At 37.0% G+C, this 12,047-nt stretch overlaps 1 long non-coding RNA gene across 2 annotated transcripts; it reads right to left on the minus strand.

Annotated features, from left to right (window-relative positions):
• Nucleotides 1–686: 686 nt before the first annotated feature.
• LOC311594058 lies at nucleotides 687–10,858 on the minus strand. Of its 2 annotated transcripts, XR_014777935.1 has the most exons (4): nucleotides 10,560–10,858; nucleotides 4,611–4,759; nucleotides 3,468–3,714; nucleotides 687–907 (listed from the first exon to the last, which is right to left on the minus strand). It is a non-coding gene; the product is annotated as an uncharacterized lncRNA (long non-coding RNA). The 2 variants fall into 2 exon arrangements; XR_014777936.1 differs by lacking the exon at nucleotides 687–907 and having other exon boundaries at nucleotides 3,122–3,714; nucleotides 10,560–10,850.
• Nucleotides 10,859–12,047: the final 1,189 nt, after the last annotated feature.

The following is a 12,047-nucleotide window of genomic DNA, read 5'->3' on the forward strand; positions in this document are numbered from 1 at the left end:
GAAATTGGGGGCTGGAGAAGTGGCTTTGACGTTAAGAGTGTGTATTTCTCTCGAAAAAAGCACACATTCACTACTAAGTTCTGACACTGGGTATCACATCACTGCCTATATCTCCAACCCAAGGGCATCTGACACCTCGCCTTCTGTTATCTGTGAAAACCTGCTCACATTTGCATATAGCCACACACAAACATAAAGACACATCAATTAAAATTAATCTTTATATAAAAATGGTTTGAGAAAAGCTGGGCGTCATATAGACCACTTCAAAAGTGAGCATGTGAACACATGCGGAGTACTTCCTGGGCCAGCATCTTCCACATCAGACCCACTGAATGAGCTCCCCTGCTGCTGCATGGGACTGCAATGTCCACATAGTGCAGAGGAGAATCCGTGTTACACACAGCGATGGTGGGCAGATTGACTTAAGAGGCCTCTGTGAGGGGCTGGTGGTCAGCCCTGAGGTCAGTCACCACTAGAAGCCGTGGCTCCCTGAAGGCTGTTTGGATCTTGTTGGTGAAGGTCCCAGGTATGAAGCCTCCTGTAAGTGGCCCTAGTGTCTGCAGCAAACTTCGGCACAGCTTGCTGGCTAGTGTTCCTGGAGGCTATAACCTTGATGTCAGAAGCGTTCTCAATGGCAACAATAGCCTGAGCTGCAAGCAACAGCTTCTCCCAGGTCCTCTTTAGATTTATGATGTAGATACCATCTCTCTTCCTTTTGTGTATGTATTGCTCCATTTGAAAGTCGAGGTTGGTGCCACCTAAGTAGGCTCCTGCAGCAAGGAATTTGAGGACATCCTCCTCCTTCATCTGCAGGACATCAAGGCCTCCTGACTTTGTGTAAGCTACTCTTCAAGGTTCGCCGGGAACCAAGAACAACACGGCATGGACCCGTCCCTGCCCAGCGCTGAAAGGCCAGATGAGTATTTTAAATATTACCTTGGCTAATTAAGTATAATTTTTTTTAAGTTTCTATGCTTATTTTATTTTTTATTAATTTATTCATATTACATCTCAGTTGTTAGCCCATCCCTTGTATCCTCCCATTCCTTCCTCCCTCCCGCTTCCCTCCCTACTCCCCTCCCCTATGTCTGTGACTGAGGGGCACCTCCTCCCCCTGTATATGCTCATAGGGTATGGAGTCCTTTCTTGGTGACCTATTATCCTTCCTCTGAGTGCCACCAGGCATCCCCATCCAAGGGACATGGTCAAATATGGGGCACCAGAGTTTGTGTGAAAGTCAGATATCCTTCTCCACTTAATGATGGAGAATGTCCTGTCCATTGGCTAGTCTGGGTAGGGGTTCGAAGTCTACTGCCTATATTTTCCTTGGCTGGTACCATAGTTGGAGGAGGACTCCAGGGCCCAGACCCGCCTGTAGTTTTCCAGGACCCTCTGGATCCTTCTATTTCCTCATTCTCCCAGGCTTCTCACATCTAAAGTCTCGATAGGATGTCCTCCCCTCTGACCCACTTTCCTGGTAGGCAAAGTTTTTCATGGGGACGTACCCCTTGGACCAGTGTCTTGATATAAGTGAGTATATACCATTTAACTCTTTTTGCTTCTGGGTGAACTCATACATTATGATCATTTCTAGTTCAATCCATTTTCCCACAAATATCAGGAATTCCTTGTTTTTAATAGCTGAGTAGTATTCCATAGTGTAAATGTACCACGGTTTCTTTATCCATTCTTCTACTGAGGGACACGTAGGCTGTTTCCATGTTCTGGCTAATATGAATAAGGCAGCTATGAACATGGTTGAGCATATGTCCCTGTTGTGTGGTAGTGCATCTTCTGGGTATATTCCAAGGAGTGTAGTAGCTGGGTCTTGAGGAAGCCCTATTCCCATTTTTCTGAGAAAGCGCCAGATAGATTTCCAAAGTGGTTGTACTAGTTTGCATTCCCACCAGCAATGAAGGAGTGGATTAAAGACCTCAACCTAAAACCAGAGACATTAAGCCAGTTAGAGGAAAAAGTGGGGAAGAGTCTGGAACACATAGGCACAGGAGACAACTTCCTGAACAGAACACCAACAGCCCAGGCCTTAATGACAACAATTAATAAATGGGACCTCATGAGGCTGAGAAGCTTCTGTAATGCACTGTCAAGAGAACAAAGTGACAGCCTACAGACTGGGAAAAGATCTTCACCAACCCTTCATCTGACAGCGGTCTAATATCCAAAATATATAAAGAACTCAAGAAATTAAACACCACCAAACCAAATAACCCAGTAGAGAAATGGGTCTCAGAACTAAACAGAGAATTCTCAACAGAGGAATATCAAATGGCTGAGAAACACTTAAAGAAATGCTCAACCTCCTTAATCATCAGAGAAATGCAAATAAAAATGACACTGAGATTCCATCTTACACCCATCAGAATGGCTAAGATCAATAACTCAACTGACACCACATGCTGGCGAGGATGTGGAGAAAGTATAAATATTTTTAATAACGTGAACTATGATTAACACAAGCTTGAAGTGCAAATGGACATTAGGTTTTAATACTGAAACTTCGTACTATTTACAAACTTAAAGTGTATAAATAATTTGACCCAATAATTTTATTTAGCAGCATGTGAAGTAAAAGTATAATATTTTAGCAAAAATACTTAATAACCATTTGAATAAAAGAAAACAAAACAACTCTTAGCCAAGTAGGCATAAGATACTTTTGCCTTAAATATGCAAGTGTTAGGTAAATGGTGATAGTTTCTGAATCCTATGCTCTCTTCTAAGGAATGGGTTCATTTGACTCCTCAAATTTAAGATAAAAATCATGTTTCTCAAACAATTACAAAAAGAAATAACTCTGAAGAAATTATACACCACTTTATTTAACTAGGAGAAAGGGGAGATGTTTAGGGTAGCTTAAAGAACACTGTGGACTAAGAATGAATGAGAAAGAAAATGAGTGCTGGGTTCAGCACAAGTTGAATGACATACCATGTCATAAATTTCTATTTTTTTAATTTTTTATTAATTTATTCTTGTTACATCTCAATGGTTATCCCATCGCTTGTATCCTCCCATTTTTCCCTCCCTCCCATTTTCCCCTTATTCCCCTCCCCTATGACTATTCCTGAGGGGGATTTCCTCCCCCTGAATATGCTCATAGGGTATCAAGTCTCTTCTTGGTAACCTGCTGTCCTTCCACAGTTGAGTGGAGAGTGGGGTATGACTTTCTCACATACTCTGGTGCCTCATATTCGACCATGTCCCCTGGAGGGGGAGACCTGGTGGCACTTAGAGGAAGAATACCATGTCATAAATTTCTTAGACCTCGCCCTTCTACTAGAAAGAAGTTATTTGTACATATATTCATAAAAAAGTTCACAGTTTAACATTAGAACTGTAAGTCTTAATAATTAATTTCAACATCAATTATGTGCACTCCTGTGAACATCACTGGCAATGTTTGCCCCACAGTAGCATTCAAGAAATTCCCTTACCATGCCTACCTTTATTCATAAGCTTTAGAAGACTTTTCTAACAATATAAACTGATGTTCCAAATTCACAGAATCCATGTTTGCAAAACTCTGAAAACTTATGTCAAATTTAATATTTTCCCACCATCATTCAGTATTTCTCTTAATGTTCAGAACTTAAATTCAATGAGGGTAGGATCCATGTTGTGTCTTCTGAAAATAACAATTTTGCTCCAGTGTCTTCTCAAATATAAAGAACCGACTCTTTCTTTCCGTCCCTGGAATAAAATTATGAAAACATTTGATGTTTATTACAATTCCAAGTACATTGTTGGGACTCAGTGTGCGTGTGTTAACAAAATGCCTAGGCCTCAGGGAGGAGAAGAGATCTAGTTAGCATGCCATTCCATATGCAACTGCAAGACTACCTTCTCCATAAACTAAGTGCCCCCAAAAGAAATTGAAGCAGTGAATAAATTAAGCAACATATTAATTTTATTGTTGAACTATTTAAAAAGTGTGCTACAGGGAGAGTAGATAAAGTAGTTTGGCTGAAGTACTAATTTTTACCTTTAAGGAAAAGGTGTCGAGTCAGAACAGCATAAATAAGTTCAAATTTAAAACATACTCTATCATAAGCATTCGTAACACGATCTCCACAGGGAATATTTGATGGTGGAAAGTATTAAAACAAAGCATGAAAAGTTGGTGAAAATCCCAAATCCCCTTCTTACTGATATTTATAAAATTGCATTTTAATAGAAAAATTATATATCAAAAATCTATAAAAAACAGAAGCAATTTTCTACTCAGTTTATTGAAGAAGAAAAATACAAAAGAAGTCACTCCCCACACCAACCTTCAAATTTCACTTAGCAAAGCAAACTTTGCCATCAGGTTCACAACTCTTAGTTACTGCTTTTCTTAATCATGATGGCATCTGCTACCAAGAAATTCCAGAGGAGAGATGAGAAGATATCAGATAATACAAATGTCATAGGAGAAAGGAACAAACATCCTATTCTTTTCCTCCAATGTCTTCTCATATTCAAAGAATAAACACTATCTTTCTTGTGTCTTGTGTTCCATTTGTCATTTGGAGAATTTTTTTGAGATAACGGAAGATGTGTTCTCAGTAAATTTATGGGTAACTGTTAAATGTACATTTACAAACCTGATCATTCTCTTCTCCATCTGTCATGGCTTAGCTTGTAGCATCCCACATAGCCAAACATCTCAGACCTACAAACATCCTGGTTGTGCCTTTTGAGCATTGTTGTCAGAAGTGACACCAGCAGTACTTTGTTTGACTGGCTTCTTTCCCTTAAAACACAAATATAGCACAATTATTTATAAAGGACTGGGACATGCAGCAAGTCACCTGATACCTGGAGGTATGAAGCAGAGAGACAGATGAAGGCAGATACTCGGCTCCTTTTTTTTTTTTTTTTTTTTGCCTTTCTTTAATTCAGTCCAGGAATCAAGCCTATGGGGTACTGTGATCCATCTTTATCTCTCATGGATCACACTTCTCACTTCTCTTAACCTAATTTAGAAACTCTCAGAGACAACTTCATTGGTTTACTTCCACAGAGGTTCTAAATTGTGTATAGTTTGTTGTCAAGATTAGCCATTACATTAACATAAACTGCACTTTTGGGTAGTATTTTTAAAGGATACAGTACAAGTTCACACAGGATATTAGCATACAACTCCCAAGAAACCAGGCATCTGTTCTTCAGGTGTGGTTCTTGAAGTCATCCCATCTCACTTGATTGTCTTAGTATCTGTTTGCTACAAGTTCTTTTAACTTGTAGGGATGGGTCCATTTGAGCCTGCCCAAATTTAAAAGAAAAATCTTTTTTTTCATATGGATGTATAGTTTGAAGAAAAAGCTTTATAAAACTGAATTTTGTAAACAAACATCTTTTTTTGTGTGAATTAAAATTTACTATAAACCCAATCCTTTTATCTTGTTATCCAAAACGTCTGTCGGTCAGTTTTTCTTAAGCCACATAATGCCGCTTCTAAGTGAACATGTACTTATACACACACACACACACACACACACACACACGCACACACACACACCACCTGTGTGTGCCCATGCAAACGTATTCATATTAAAGATAAGTTACAGACAACAGACAAAAAAATAGGTGGGTAGATAGATGACAAATGATAGATAGATAGATAGATAGATAGATAGATAGATAGATAAACCATAGTTTAAAAGTCCCATTACTTATAATCTGCATTTTCTTCATCAGGTTGAATTTACAATGATATTTTAGATACTCAGTAGCTCTTTTGAGTTTCCCAATGGTTGTTGCTGTGAGCGGCTGCACTGCTGGCCGTCAGCTTCATTTTGTTCATCCAGAAAACACTGGCCACATGGATCTGATTTCAGAAGCTAGAGTTGTCATTTGCTAAGGCTAGGAATTGCTCGGCTTGAAAGAAGGAGTATTCCTTTGAAGCTGCAATTTCTAAATGGCTTGAAAACGTAGGCTATCCCAAGGGGGAATAAGTTGTCTTATACTCACGTATAACATCTGAAAACTGAAGGTCTAGCCTTACAATTTAGTTTACATATAGTCTAGTTGATATAACAAATTATGATTATGGCTAAAGAAAGACAAAATTTGAAATTATCAAGGAATAAATGTTTATACTTGGCTTTACTAAGGGTCACAGGATGGAAAGATGCACCTACAATGATAATTTGCTCAAATTTTTTAAACAATGTGTGGTCCATGACACTGATATTGATCATGGAACTTTATTAGAACTTCTGTACAAAGTTCATTTCTCAAAAGCCATGGATGATCAAGATAATGGCTAATTAAAGACTTGTCTACTTGAAACTGATGTTATATTTTAATATATTCAAAACTATGTGGGTCTTATTAGAACGTTATTAAAACATTTAAATTTTAATAAATTTTATGTTAATGGGATCCAACCTACATTTGATAACCTGAATACTTATCCATACTTAATCTAAATCATAAATTTTATAAAGAGTAATTGTCAGCTGAAGGTGAAATCATGACTCATGCACAAATATGAGGTGAACACATGTCAAAGATGTTAATTCCATAATGAATGAGAAAGGTATTGTAAAAGTTCAAAGCAAAATAACAAGAAATACATACAACTTATCAACATTTTCTAAAAAAAGGTCTCCATCATAGGGCATCAGTGATTTAGGTTTTATATAATGCATCTAGTGGACCTTATAAAATATTTTCATTGTTTATATTATATGTCTAGAAAACAGCTTCCATAAGATTCAACGTTATAGGTAATTTTAACGGAAATCTATAAAACCCACACCGTGCTTCCCTATTTTACAGTTAAGTGTATTCCAGACCTTCACTAACCCTAGTGTTATTCTGTTTAGTGCACTATACTTTTTATCAAATTACTCAATCTCTCTGCCTTATTGTTTATGTATTTTATATGAAGGACATGGGGTACATTTACAAATATTGAGCTATTGAAGAAATTAACATTTCAAGTACATTGTCCTTGATTATCATATTATTTATTAATGAATACCTAATAAAACAACAGGGTAAACTGCTAGTCATAACTATTATTGAAGTATAAAGTTGGTATGAAAGGAAAATACTATGAATGTTTAAAACACTGTGATCGATTAATGCAAATACAACATTTGAGATAACATAAAGCAATATATTAAAACTATTAATGATAACAATAAATTTTGAGAAGAAAATATGGGTATTTTAAATGTTTTAAATTGTGGTAGTTTTTTTAAAATTTTGTAAATATTTTAAATTGGTTAAAATATATAAGTAACTATGGAAAATTCAAAAATAAAAAAGATGTAATGTTCCCATGACAATTGTCCCATGAAGAAAGCCAAAATCAGAACAAGAGCTCATGATGCTTCTTTCTTCCCTTCCAAGAGGTCAATTAATAAAAGGACTCGGAAAACATAACCCCACATCTCTGAATAAAGAAGGAAGCAGGATCAAATCCTTAAGCGAGTAAGGAAAAAACTATTAACAATAACAAAAGGGGGTATGATTAAATGAGCCCAAAGTAAAATCCATTTCCCTGTCTTTCTTGTGATCATTATTACTATGCAGGCAGCAGAGCAGTATGTGCAATGAGAGCACCCCCTAGTGTTCAGATGCTAAAGTGGATTCTTCAGTGACCATTTAAAAAGACTAAAAAAACAAACAAAAATCAAAACACACAGTTTAAGGGAAAACTGTCAAAAAGAAAAAAGTGTTAAGCAAAGAAATTTATCTGGAAACGACACAGAAAGAAAGTTCCTGTTGGCTCTCCATATCTTCCTTCTTACCAAAAGAATTCCACTACCTGATTTCACAGATGGGACCTAATACCAGCGTTAAGTTTTGTTTTCTTTGGTTTGCTTTCTGCCAGTAATGACAATACTTTTTCTTTTTTGACCCCTCAATTTTTGTCAGCCTTCAGTCCTAAGTTTTAAATATTTGAGCTGGTATAAAAGGTATTTGGGGTTATTAATTTCTTTCCTGTCAATCTTTTATTGCTAGAGCAACTATTTTGCTTGATTTCATTTTAAATTTCCCTGAGGTAAGTTCGTTATAGAGTTATATAGAGTTATTTTCTGTCTAAATTCTCATCTTTATCACCATCATTGAGAATCAATTTCCAACACATAACCCATTTTCTTAGCCACCTCCTGGGACACAAGCACATCATTATGAAGGTTGCCCAGACAGGCCTTACCTGGTAGGAATGGAGATGACGATAATAATGCAAATACCACACTGCCTGATACTTTCTACTGTTCCAAGGAAGAAGTGTCTTCAGGTTTTCTCCAGGAAATGTCAGGATTGTGTTGTGGATTTGGATTATAATTTACCTTCAAATTTCATGGGTGTTTATGCATAAATGAAGAATGTGCCACCTGCTTCCTAACACCCACATTTAATTTTTTATTAATTTATTCATATTACCTCTCAACTGTTAGCTCATTCCTCCCTCCCTCCCGCTTCACCCCTACTCCCCTCCCCTAGGTCTGTGACTGAGGGGGACCTCCTCTCCCTGTATATGTTCATAGGGAATACCCACACTTTTTAAGAACTGGCATTTTCCTGTTGTTTGTTTTATTTCCCTAATTTCAACAAGAATTTTAATCAGGAATTATGGCAAAAAAATAAGCTACACCTTATTATTGTATTATAAAACCATTTTTCCTTTCTATCCATGAAATTAAAACTAGAATAGAACAGACAATTTAAAATAGCCTGTTTTAGATCATGATCACAAAATCACACAGTAATTATCATTATTTTCAAAGCATGTTTTTACTAAATTATTATAAAAGCCAACAAGGCTAACAGGATATTAGTAAGTAAAAGACATATAAGATTGTTCCACTGGTGTTAAACAGGGTAACAAAAGTAATTAATATAGCCAGGCGGTGGTGGTACACGCCTTTAATTCCAGCTCTCGGGAGGCAGAGGCTGGTGGATTGCTGTGAGTTTGAGGCCAGCCTGGTCTACAAATTGAGTCTGGGACAGCTAAGGCTACAGAGAGAGACCCTGTCTCAAAAAAAAAAAAAACAGAAAAAAAGTAATAATGCTTATGAAATGTTATTTTAATAATCTGAATTTCTAGTGTTTTACTAAATTTAGAAAATATTGTGTTTATACTGGGGTTTTTTTGTGTGTGTACATGTTTGTTTGTGTGTGTGTGTGTGTGTGTGTGTGTGTGTGTGTGTGTGTGTGTGTGCGCACGTACTCATGTGTATTTCTGGACATACATTCATGCACGTAGGTATGCATATGGAGCCCATGAGAAAAACTCTGGTACAGCTTTTTAGGATCCACCACTTTCATTTGAGACAGTCTGCCAATGGTCTAGAATTATTTGGTTAGTTGGGTTGGTTGTCTAGTTAGCTCAAGTAAACATTCTATATCCACCCTCCTAAAACTGATATTACAAGTATGAAGGTTATACTGCGATTACAACAGCTTAGGCAGAAATTCCTTTAAGTCTTCGAAAGTTATATATGAAAAGAGACCCCCTAATTCTCAGAATTAAATAACTCAGAGGTCTCAGGAAGTCGTTGGGAATTACAAGATACACAAGGTCCTTCCCTTCCCCAAGGTTATACAAGAAGTACAGAGTGCTCAGGAGAGGAAGCTCTCCGATCTGATTTATTGCCTGGAAGTTTACAGAGCTCCAGACACTGAGCATCCACATATTGCTATATCTGCTGGGAAACACTCTCACCGATACAGCTGTTGTTGTTCCACCGACACTCTGTAAGGAACTTCAATAAACCCAGCCATTCATCCGGTTTCACCTTAGTGGTATTGTTCAATAGTTCTGTTCTCAGCTCCTTATTTGGAGTGAGTAGGTGTTTATTCATGGCTCCTTAGGAATAGTGTCTCAAAATTGCACATAACCGTATCTTCCAGGTCCGTCTGTTTTGTTCTTCTTATTGTTTTGATTTTGTTGTTGTTGCTCGTTTTGGGTTTGTTTTGTTTTGTTTTTACTGGGCTCTGGGGAATAAATGCTGATGCTCATGCTCGTTAGGTAAGCATCATATTTCCTGAGCTACCACACCAGTTCCTTTATAACATTTTTATGCCTTATATCATATTTTGTGCAAATTCATCCATTTCATCTGTGTATTTATTGTATTTTTCCTGTTGTTCCCCTTACTACAATTTTCATCTTTCATGATATGTAAATGACATATGTATATTCAGGTATAGCATGGCATGCCTCGGTGTGTGCATACATACACAAGTTATATATGACATGCATGTGTGTACATGCATGCACATATGTTATGCATGTGTGTGTGTGTGTGTGTGTGTGTGAGAGAGAGAGAGAGAGAGAGAGAGAGAGAGAGAGAGAGAGAGAGAGAGAGAGATGATGATGATGATGATGATGATGATGGTGATGATGATGATGGAGAGTGAGTGAATTTACTTTAATCATCTTCTCATACTAGCAGTTTAGTCTGACAGAAAATTAATGTTTTATTATGTTTATTAATGTTTATTAATTGTTATATTATGACAATTATTAATACATATGTTCTGGTTAGTATTTCTTACCTGGATGCAAACATAGACCATAGACATACCTGGGAAGAGGGAATCTCAACTGAGAAATTGTCTCCATGTCTCTGGGGAATTTTCTTAATTAGCGGTTGATATGGGAGGGCCCAGTCCACTTCAGGTGGTATCTTTGAACAGGTGATTCTGGGCTGTGAAAGAAAAAGTCTGAAGACGCCATAGAAAGCATACTACCAAGTAGTGTTCCTCCATGGTCTCTATCTCTGACTACCTTGGCTTCCATTGGTGATGAACTGTGTAAACCGTAAGCCAGATACACTCTTTCTTCAAAAAAAAGTGAGAAATGACAAATGGGAAGTTGAGTTGGAATGTCAAAGAGATCATTAACATTTGTGATTAATATGTTTCAGTTTTTGAAGTTTAAAAAATATACTTGATCATGACAACACCATGATAACATGATGTCTACCAGGGTTTGATCTAATAATTGCCATTATTCCTCATCTAATTTTACCTACACACTTGTTGTCCGCCTCCTGAGATATCATGAAACTTGGTTCTATCTATTACTTTATAAAAGGTGGATAGACGTCTCAGTTGGCAAAAAAGCCCTGTTTCCCATAAAAAATATGCATGGTGGTGAAAATCTATAGCTCAGTGCATAGGCCATGATATGTATGATCCTCGGGACTTACTAGCCAACAGCTGAATTGAATCATATATATCCATTATATGATGATCTGGATTATCTTTCCTAGTTCCATCGTTTTGCCTGAAATTTTTATGATTTCCTTGTTTTTAATAGCTGAGTAGTATTCCATTGTGTGAATATACCACTGTTTATTTATCCATTCATTGGTTGAGGGACACCTAGATTGTTTATAGATTCTGGCTATTACAAATAAAGCTGCTATGAACATAGTTGAGTGAATTTCTTTGTATGGTAGAACATTTTGGGAAGGGTGATAAATACTGATGTATTTGCATTTTTTACATGTACACATCCAGTTAGATCAGCATGATTTGTTGAAGATTCTGTCTTTTTTTCCACTGTATGATTTTGACTCCTTTCCCAAAAAATCAAGTGTCCATGGGTGCATGGTTCATTTCTCAGTCTTCTATTCAATTCCATTTATTAACCAGTCTATTTCTATGCCAGCACCATTCAGCTTTGATTACTATTGCTTTGTAAGATAGTTTGAAGCCAGGTATGGAGATACCTCCACAGGCTCTATAATTTTAGCTGTATAGTACAGGATGAACAAACTACAATGTACAGATCCTAAGAAGAAAAGAATCAAGGAGGTCCCAAGGGAGTATGCTTATATCTCCCTCAGAAGAAGAAATAGAATAGACATAGATGGTGGTAGAAGAGAGGGAAAAAATAAGGGGAGGATGCAATGAGAGAAATAAGGGTAGAGATCAGTCCTGGGGAGATCCGGGGGCAGTATAGAAAGATTGCAGAATAAAAAGAAAAACTGTGAGTGGGAGTATCTTCTTTTTTCTTTTTTTTTAAATTAATTCATTCTTGTTACATCTCAATGGTTATCCCATCC

The sequence above is a fragment of the Acomys minous genome, assembly GCF_964271855.1.
Source record: "Acomys minous genome assembly, chromosome: 3".
Lineage (NCBI taxonomy): Eukaryota > Metazoa > Chordata > Mammalia > Rodentia > Muridae > Acomys > Acomys minous.